Below are 9874 nucleotides of genomic sequence, written 5' to 3' on the forward strand. Positions count from 1 at the left end.
AAACAAAAAAATCGACGAAAATCACTTCGCCCATGGAAGGCCTGTGGGATACCTATGGGAGACGCAAAATTCTCTGATTTTGTACAGTAAAACTGTGAAAACATAATGAGACAAATATATAAAATTCTTGGTTTATTTTATAAGGGCAATTTGAACATTTCACAAAATGGGGGATTTTTACTTAAATCTAAGTGTTTTGGGTAATTTTGCTTAAACCTAATTATTATGGGTAATTTTTCTTAAACCTAATTGTTTTGGGTAATTTTCTTAAACCCCCTTAATTTAAGGTATTTAATATAATTTCTCTTTTTTTTTAACATAGTTTGATTTTGGGTAAAATAATATTATTTATAGTAACTTAGAGTTAGGAGTGAAAAAGTATTTTTAGCTCAAACCTTGATGCAGAAATGTTATTTAGTCTTATTGATTTGATATAAACTTTTATATATGATAATGTAAAGTCAATTTATTGTTTTTTTTTCCTAGAAGGATGTATGTAGAATTTGAATGTAATACAAGATTTTGCATGAATATATACTTTTTTTCGACATTATTTGATGGTTGTATGAGAACTAAGTGAAATTTATTTATAATTAATTGTTAAAGGTTAATATTGTTTCATTTATTAGCGCACAACTATCTATGTCTATTTATCTTCAACCTTGATAAACTTTTTTGTCTCCTTTTACAACTATTAGATAAGACTATCAATTCAGACGAGTAAGGTTAGTCTAAGGTCAAATTGTTTGATTTGAAAAATTTAGTCTCAAACTAAACAAAATTTGAATCTTAGACAACCTTAAATAAAAAAAAATTGTCTATTAAATTATCAAACTTGAACTTTTGCAGAGATTGTTCAATTAAAGTTCAGGTCTGATGGGTTAAAAAATTCTTTGTAGTTAAGGGTATATTTGTCATATTTTCAAACCTACTAGAAATTGTAAGAGTGTTTTTGCAAGTTTTTTAAGTTATAAAACGGGTTAGAAATAGACCTAAAATAAGTTTGAACTTCAAAAAATTTTAATAAACTAGATCTAGACAAAAAATCTTAGGCCTAAAGCTTGAGTCTGAATTTTTTTATGGACACCCATTTGAATGAGTCAAGCTTGCTTTGGTAGCCCGGACAACAATATTTCCGCAACACCAACATTCAATAGGCCAAATGACTATTTCCCACCCATTAAGTTTTCAAAAGTTAAATTTCAAAATATTCACTACTTTTGTTAATGAATTTTGTTTGAATTTTGTATAAATGATTGTTTTACCCTTTCATTGAAATTATGAAATTGTTATTAAAACTAGATATAGATGTCAAATTATCAATATATATTTACTAATTTAAAATTTATCATTTAGGGCCCCTAATAAAATTAAAACTCCACCAATTTTAGAATATTGTATTTTGTTTAAATCTTTGTGAGTTTAATTTTCATTTTTAAATCTATTGAGGAATATATTAAAATTTTTAGAACAATCAAAAATTTTTTGAATTTCAAAAAAACCCCTAAAATTTTTATTAATAATTCTATCATTTTCAAAAATTAAATCCATCCTCTAAACATATGTCATTTTGAAAAAGAAAAAGAAAATAAGAAAATCTATGCAAAATGACCATTTTATCATTTCACTTCATAGAATTCTCTAATGAAAATGGATGATATGATGGGTAAGAATCTAGCTTTTTTAATCTTTAAGGATGTAAATTTGTCATTTTAATAAACCTTGGATATAAAATAGTACTTTGGCCTTGTTCGTTTAAGGATAGGGAGAGAATCTCAATAATATGTTATATGATATATAAAATTATGATTTTTTTTTTTAAGTATTCTCACATTCTTTATATTTTCAATGACATTGATTAACCAACTATGGATTAATTTGGGAAAGGGCAGGTTATGGGACCAATCCTTAAATATTAAAGGAATATTTATTTATTTATTTTTGGAATTTTTAATAAGCATTATACAAAAAATTTAAGCTTTAAGAAGGATTTTTTTTTTGGTAATGTTTAAGCCATATGAAAAGTAGGTATTGATTTATTTATATTAATTAATGTTAGTAATTATATTCCAATTGTATACAAAATGAAATTAGTAATAGCATTAAAAATTAATGCAAAATTAAATGCGACAAATGGTTTTCATCCTTACTCTTTCCAAAATTTTAGATTACAAAATTAAATGCAAAATTAATGTTATATTAAGTAATTTTCCTTATTATTTATTTATATTTCTCTTTTAGTAGTAAAGTAATAAATAATAAATAATATTATTGTAATTATATTTAGAATAGAATGTGAATGGTCTATTAATTAATTTAATTATCCATTCAATGCATGCACAACTAACTATAAATAAATAATACCCTCTTATTATCCCATCTCATCTCCCATCCAGTTTATTCATCAATGGAAGCCCCCAACATTCTTACAGAGAAAACCAAAAAAGCCTGGACTGAAGACCAAGAAATCTCTATCTTGATTGCAATGATCCAGTTCTCCGCACAAGGTTTGAATCCTTCAGCCTACTTGACTGATTTCTATGCATTCATAAAACGAACACAAAGTGGCGTTGATATTTCTCAAAATGAGTTACAGAAGAAACTGATGGAAATGAGGAACAATTACAAAGAGACTTTGATTAAGTCACCGGCTAAGATTGTTTCAGTTTCTGATGATACCCATCAGAAGAGAATATTGAATTTGTCGAAACAAATATGGGGTGGTTTAGTGAGTGCTCAAGTAACAAGTGAAACATGCTTGGAAGGAATGAGGAAATTTTATGAAAAGAATGTGAGGTTGAAAGGAGTGAAAGTGATGAAGAAGAAGGATAAAAAAAAGTATGAAATGAAGTTGAGGGAGATCGAAAGAATGGAGATGAAGCTGAACCTAAAGAGAGCGGAGATTGTCAAGAGCCAGACGAAGTTTTTGTTGGAGGCTTACGATGAAATCATGAGATGAAATTAATTTAGTTAAGAGAAAAGTCTCACCATTGCATTGCATTGCATTGAAGGTTTAATTTAGTTTTTTTTTTTTTTTATATGTTTGATTTGAAGTAAAATGTCAAGAGACTTTTAAGTTGTGTTTATTTCGTTGATTGATTTTCTTATTATTTCGTTGAAAGATTTTATTTTATTTTAATTTTAATTTTATTATTTATATTTATATTTATATTTATACACAGCTATTAAATTAAATTCATTGGGATGATAAGAGTCGAATGAAGTTTTTAAATAATAAAAAATTAAGCATTTACTTTTGATTTCTCAATGTAATAAACTTTCTGTCTTCTCCATTTAAGTTTATAAATTTTTTTCATTAATAAATAAATAAATATATTATATTCCATATTTATTCAATTCCCAATGCCAAATGCAACATCAACTTGATTGAACGCTTCCAATTCTCTCTATTTATTTGTTTATTCACATTTTTTTATTTTATTGGGCTTTGCTTTATTCATTATTAAGAAACGTGACTAAAAATTTAAATGAATTAGAAATAAGAGTGAATTACTTTTTTCCACCCTAAATTATAATATAACCCTAAATTAAAAAATAATAAAAAAATATTTTAATAACCAAATAATATAAGAACCCATTTATTTCCCTTTTTTTAAACCTTCACCCCATGAATAGAAATGTCAATGATATATAATCTTATGTTTGGGGAAAACTCTAATTTTTATAAATATTAAAGGTGTTAATTACATATTCTAGGTTTTTCTTTGAAAAATTTGAAAAAATTTTGAGGTGTTTTTGATATTTTAAAAATTCAATGCAACTCTCAATAGTTTCAAAATTGATTGTTACACCCCAAAATTTAATAGTTAGCAACAAATTAGTAGTGTAACAAACCATTGGGTCTATAATAACATTTTCAAAATATATAAAGGTTTGAAAAGATTTCAATGATTAATCTATATATGAACCCATTTATTTCTCCTGCTTTTCACCCTCGCAAGTTTCTTTCTTTCTTTCCTCCTATAGATGGAGAGTCTCTTAATGACACATAATTGTATATTTGGAGCAAATTATAATTTTTGAAATTAATAAGGGTGTTAAAAAAAGTTAGGAGATTTTAAAAAAATTCATAAAAATTTTAGGGATATTTTTGAAATTTTTAAAATTGAATATGCCCTTAATAACTTATAAAATGACAATTGCACCCCTACAGAATTAAACAGAATACAATAATAAACTATTGGGTCTATAATATTATTATGATAATACATGGGGCTTGAAAAAATTTTAAAGATTGATTTATGAGTTTTTAATCCTTTTAAGGTTTGAATTATCATTTTTAAAATATTTGAAAGTTATTTGAAAATTAGATTTCTATTTTTTCAAAATTAATGAATAGTAAAATTACTATTTTACCTTAACACTATTAGTTTTTTTTTTTTTTTTTAATAAGCTTGATTTTGGGTGAGAAAATGTTATTTACTCTATAAATAATAATACTTAAAATTTGCTTATTTTGTAATTGAGTTCCCTTGAAATGACACTACTTCTTCCGGCAAATATATATGTATATAAAAATATCAAATGACAATCTTCATGGAACTAATTTAAGCATAAAATAAAAACAAGCAATTTGAATAACAAAATCAGAGCATAGATGGAGATTTCTTATACACATCTAACATAATATGAGTTTCAAACATCACCAACTCTGCCCTCTTCAAGCTCAGTTCCAATTCCATTTCTTCAACTTCTTTCCATTGCTGCAACAACTCTAACATTTTACCTTCTCCTTTATGTTTAATCACTTCCCTAACGACATTCTTTCCCAACCCAATATTTAGCTTTTTACAAATACTTTTTGAAACCTCCTTCCCACTCGTACAATTATCTTTATTGCTTCCCCATAAGCTAAGTGAAAGCTCAAACAGTTTGTTTTGATGTGGAGTAGCAATGGCCTTACCTTTGACAAAATTACTCTGAAATTTTTTCTTCAAGCTCTTCAATTTTTTGACAAGTTGGCGTTTGGAATAATCATTGGAAAATGACTGTTTGATAAAGTTAAAAAAAAAGAGTTATGTGGCCAAGGGCAGTTGGGTCCACACTCTTTTACTTGCTGCTTGTGATTGCTTTGTCTCTTTGGTGTGGTTCATATGCCCTTCTGATTCGGATGCCATGAATGACATTCTGTGATTAATTGAAACAATAACTCATCAGAAGATATAATGAATGTTAAAGTCTGAGGAGGAGGAGGAGGAGGAGGAGTTACGTAGGTCAAAGACAAAATCAATCCAGAAAATAATAACTATATAAATAATATATGCTTGAAATTACAGATTCAAAGAAGAACAAGAATCACCAAACAATTGTTGGTAAATATACCCTTTACGTATGTGTTGAAAATTCAGTTTCCAAAATATTATCACCTGGAAGTTTAAAAGGTTGTTTATTTTTAATATATATATATATATATATACATATATATTCTTTTTGTTAGTTTAGTAGACAAATATGAGCTGTCTCCACACAATGCAATTACCTTCAATTAATATATTGGAACTTTAAATTTTAACTGGATAGCTTTCATCCAAATACAGCTGATAAAATATACAACCACCAAATCTTGGTGCAAGCGTATCCTTATTCATTCCCAATGCCTCACCATTTCCAAGCTCTTAAGTTTCATTATACTGCATAATCAAATATTGGAAAATAAGCCTTTTTCTACTCTTATAGGATCACTTCGCTTAAATATGCTCTTTCAAAATAATTTGAATTGAATAACCAAATTAACATGATGTACATTTATGAATGATCTTCATAATTAAATGGAATAAAATTTTTTGTATTAATACAAACTTGAATTTATACATTAAGCTTACAAATAAACAAAGAAATAACATCATATATAACAAAAAAATTAATAATAAGAAATATTCTAATATTACCTTAAGAGGATAAAAAGTTTGTTAACTTGACTTTGTAATTTGTCATAAACATGCCTTAGAGGATGAGCTCGGTGAAGACAACATCGACTATTAATTTGATCAATAGAAGGTGCAAAAATAAGATAAACAATGCTTTGATCAAATGATGACAATAAAAAGTGATAATAAATCTCAATACATCTTAAAGCTAAAACCAATAAATGATATTGGTAGGGTAACAACATTTAGTAAGCAAATCTCATACTTCTTTAGTAGTCTTAAGATGTCAAAATTAAAGTTTGATAAATAAAACACAAGTATTGTGAAACCAAGTAGTAATTTGATAATTTTTTACTGCTCCATTTTTCAAGCATCTCGATATAACTAAAAATCTTCATTTCTTGTCATTTGATTGGTTGGGATACCATTAATAATATTACTAATTAGGCGTGAATATTTACCTTTTCCATGAAATAAATAAAGCTAAATATTGCCCAATCTAATTTAGTAGGCTAAGTTCAACCAATGCAATAGGTCCAACACGATAATAGAAAATATCCAATATCATTTCAAACCCAACACAATCAATATTAAAGATGACAATTTCTTTCCAAATTTAGGGTTTTCGACCCTCCTCGACCCTAACGGAAAAAAAATTCTCCAATAGAAATAAAGACAAGAATAGGGACAAGGATGAAAAAAATCTCTATAATCAGGGACAAAGATATATGTGTCCCCTCCTCGCCCCTGTCCCCATCCATATCCCATTATATTAATATATTTGTTTAAAATACTAATATATTTTTATAGTTTTAGATTATTTATATTTTAAAAATTTATTTATGTTTTTGTTATGCCATATTAAGATGGTTAATATATAATATTTATGACATTTGAAATAGTAAATTGGTTTTAATTTTACTTAATTTTATTATTTAATATATTTATGTTGTGTTTAAAGAGTACAGGAAAGGGAGTTTTTCCTCGTGAGTATGGGGAGGAGATTTTTTTCTGTTGGGATAGGGAATCCTTACCATCCCCATAACGGGGAGGGGGATTGAGATGAGGCAATCTTGCAGAATTAAACCTTCTAGATTACATCTTTGCAAGGGGAAATTGAGGAGGAATCCTACTGCTTGATTGGATGTCTTTTTTCCTAGCATGTGTATATGCTTTGTAGGGCTCAACATATGTTTTCAGAATAGTAATAGGCCAAAAGACTATTTCTCACCCAAGGTTTGGTGAATATATTCTGTTAATTTAAAAGAAAATTACTAATTTACCCATTTTTAAAGCATAATCACAGCTAGACATAAGAAAGTGTTTTAGCCTTTATATCCAACATTCCTTAATGGAGTCCAAAAACATGAAGAAGGCTTTGTTGCCTCTAAGATCCGACAAACATACAAAAAAATCAACCACATAAATTGGCGCCATAGGAATTATTTCAATTATAGCTTTTAGTTTCTTGGGTTTTTTCCAATGAAAAAGATGTCACTAACATAAGTTAAACAGTGAAATTATTGTCAACATTAGCAATATTCAAGTTCTACCAGAGTTATCTGATCTCATCTTATTCTATTAAGATCCATTATTCACAGGCTTCGAACATGATTGATTAGCCAAAGACAAATTGATTGAAATTCTAGAACTTCAATAATTTCTTGATTTTGTCCCTTTATATATGCGTACTCAAGCAACTGCACTTAGGACAGTGGGTAACTGAGTGAGTAACGGTTTGATGGATTTGCAAAAGAGAAGTTGCTTTGTATTTTTAGGGTGATAGGAGATTGATGTCGATAGTTTTGATAAGAATTTTTGGACATGGTTAGCAAAGGTTGACATAAGTATAAATAATATGCCTTCTGTTTTTTTTAGTGCTTCAATCTTTACATGTGCTTCATGGTTGAAGAGTTTCTTATGCAACTCATTAAAGGTGATTATAGTTTCTTGAACATGCATTACAAGTCCTTATAATCATCATCAAGACTAGAAAAGATTTTTAGCACAAAATCTTTATTGTCTATTGTTGCATTTATCATTACAAACTTATTTGCATAGATCTTGATTTGTTGCATATCTTTAGTAATGGATTTGTTGTTTTTTTTAAGAATGCGAAGTTCTTCTTTTAATTAATTAAGTCTCTCATAAGATGGTCATTTATTTTATATTATTTATATTTATCTATTTAGTATTTATTTAGCAAGATGCAAGATGCCCTGACAAGTATGCATGAATTTCTCAAAGTTGCATGGATTTTTTACACCATTCTAACAAAATTGAACTAACTATTAGAAAACTCCAAAAACATAAATAAGCTTTATTGAATCTCTTAAAGTAATTCCATCATTGACAAACTACCAAAACAATAGCCTTAATTATTATAAGACTTGTAAACATCTAACACCATTCTGAGATGCTTTTGGATGAATTGTGCCTTCTTAATGATAAGCTCCAACTGCAACATATTAATTGCTTTTTTCATATCCATTGTTGTCCCTTGGATTACTCGTGCTTTTTTCATGTTAATCTCCAACTGAAAAAGTTGAAGGGCAATAAAGTCGTCGTCAAGCTTCAATCTCTCATTTACTTCTCCAACGAAATCCATTGCTTCGCCATTAACATAGGAATATGGCTTAATTGGACAGCTGAAGCTTTCAACAGAAGCACAAACAATTGAAGCAGCTCCCTATATTCTTTTGGAAAGCCTAAACAACTTCTTCTCATGCCTACTAAAACTGGACTTGTCCTTGTTTAGATTATCCTTGAACTTTCTTTTCATTTTGTGTAATTTATCGTTTAGTTGATGTAAAGTAAAATTTCCTCTGAGTAATCTTTTCATATAATTAAACAAGTATACCATACTAGAAGAATAGTCAACCCCCCTTTCCACTGAGAGTCTGATGATGCTCTTCAAGATGGCTCTCTCTTGCTCCTCACTCCAAAACCTTCCAAATGCCTCACTGGGTTTATATTCTTGATCTTCTTCATCCTCTTTAGATGTGACTTCCCTGTATATTTCTTTTATATCTTCTTCATTTTCCTGAGAAGACCTCTTCGTTGGTGCCATGAATGAGGACTAGCCTTTCCTGGAAGTACACAAAATGTACAATACAAACTTAAATCGAAAATGATATCAATGTGTATAGAAATAGCAATAAGTTAGAATGGTGATAATAAAACACAATTCTCCCTAACCTGAAAAACTTCAAATATAAATTTAGATAATGGGTAAACGTACCCAAAAAAAAAAATCCTAACTACTAATTGATAGATAGAAAACAAATGACAAAAATGGTAAAAATTCAAGTCTTGAATAGTAGGTCACCATAGAAGATAAAACCCAAGATAATTAAAGAAAACTTTATTTCATCAGAATCAATTGAAAGCATATAAAATGGCAAATACAAGATTGCTTACCTTTGCTCCACAACTCCAAATACCAACACTTAACCAAACATATAAAGAAGACGGGAAGCCATGATCATGAGGTTGCATTGGGAAGGTAAGCTCTTTCCAATTAATTTTAATTGAATACAATATATTTGTGAATGAAAATAAATAAACAACTTATATATTTTTTAAATTAAAAAATAAAAAAAAAGTTTCCAATTTATTATCCTTCCTAATACTTGAAGATAGAATGTCAAGCTTGTATTCTTATTCCAATACTACTTAAAAACCTCATTCAAGTCTTAACACCAACAATTGTAACATTTTATAATTAATTAAGTTTGGGGGAGGGTTTCATGCAGATACATAATCCATAACATTTTTAATAAAAATGTTTTTTATCTTTTGTTTTCTTATATTTTTCACATCCTCCTTCAAACTAGTTTGTATAGAAGAATATGGGAAAAAAGGGCATACATAGTCATACTGCTTACCCGAACATCACTCAATTTAAAATGCAATCTCATCTTACAATGATAACTAAACAACATTTCAAAACTTACATCAGCATACAATTAAACTACTTCTGAACA

Source organism: Mangifera indica, chromosome 8 (assembly GCF_011075055.1).
Source record: "Mangifera indica cultivar Alphonso chromosome 8, CATAS_Mindica_2.1, whole genome shotgun sequence".
Taxonomy (NCBI): domain Eukaryota; kingdom Viridiplantae; phylum Streptophyta; class Magnoliopsida; order Sapindales; family Anacardiaceae; genus Mangifera; species Mangifera indica.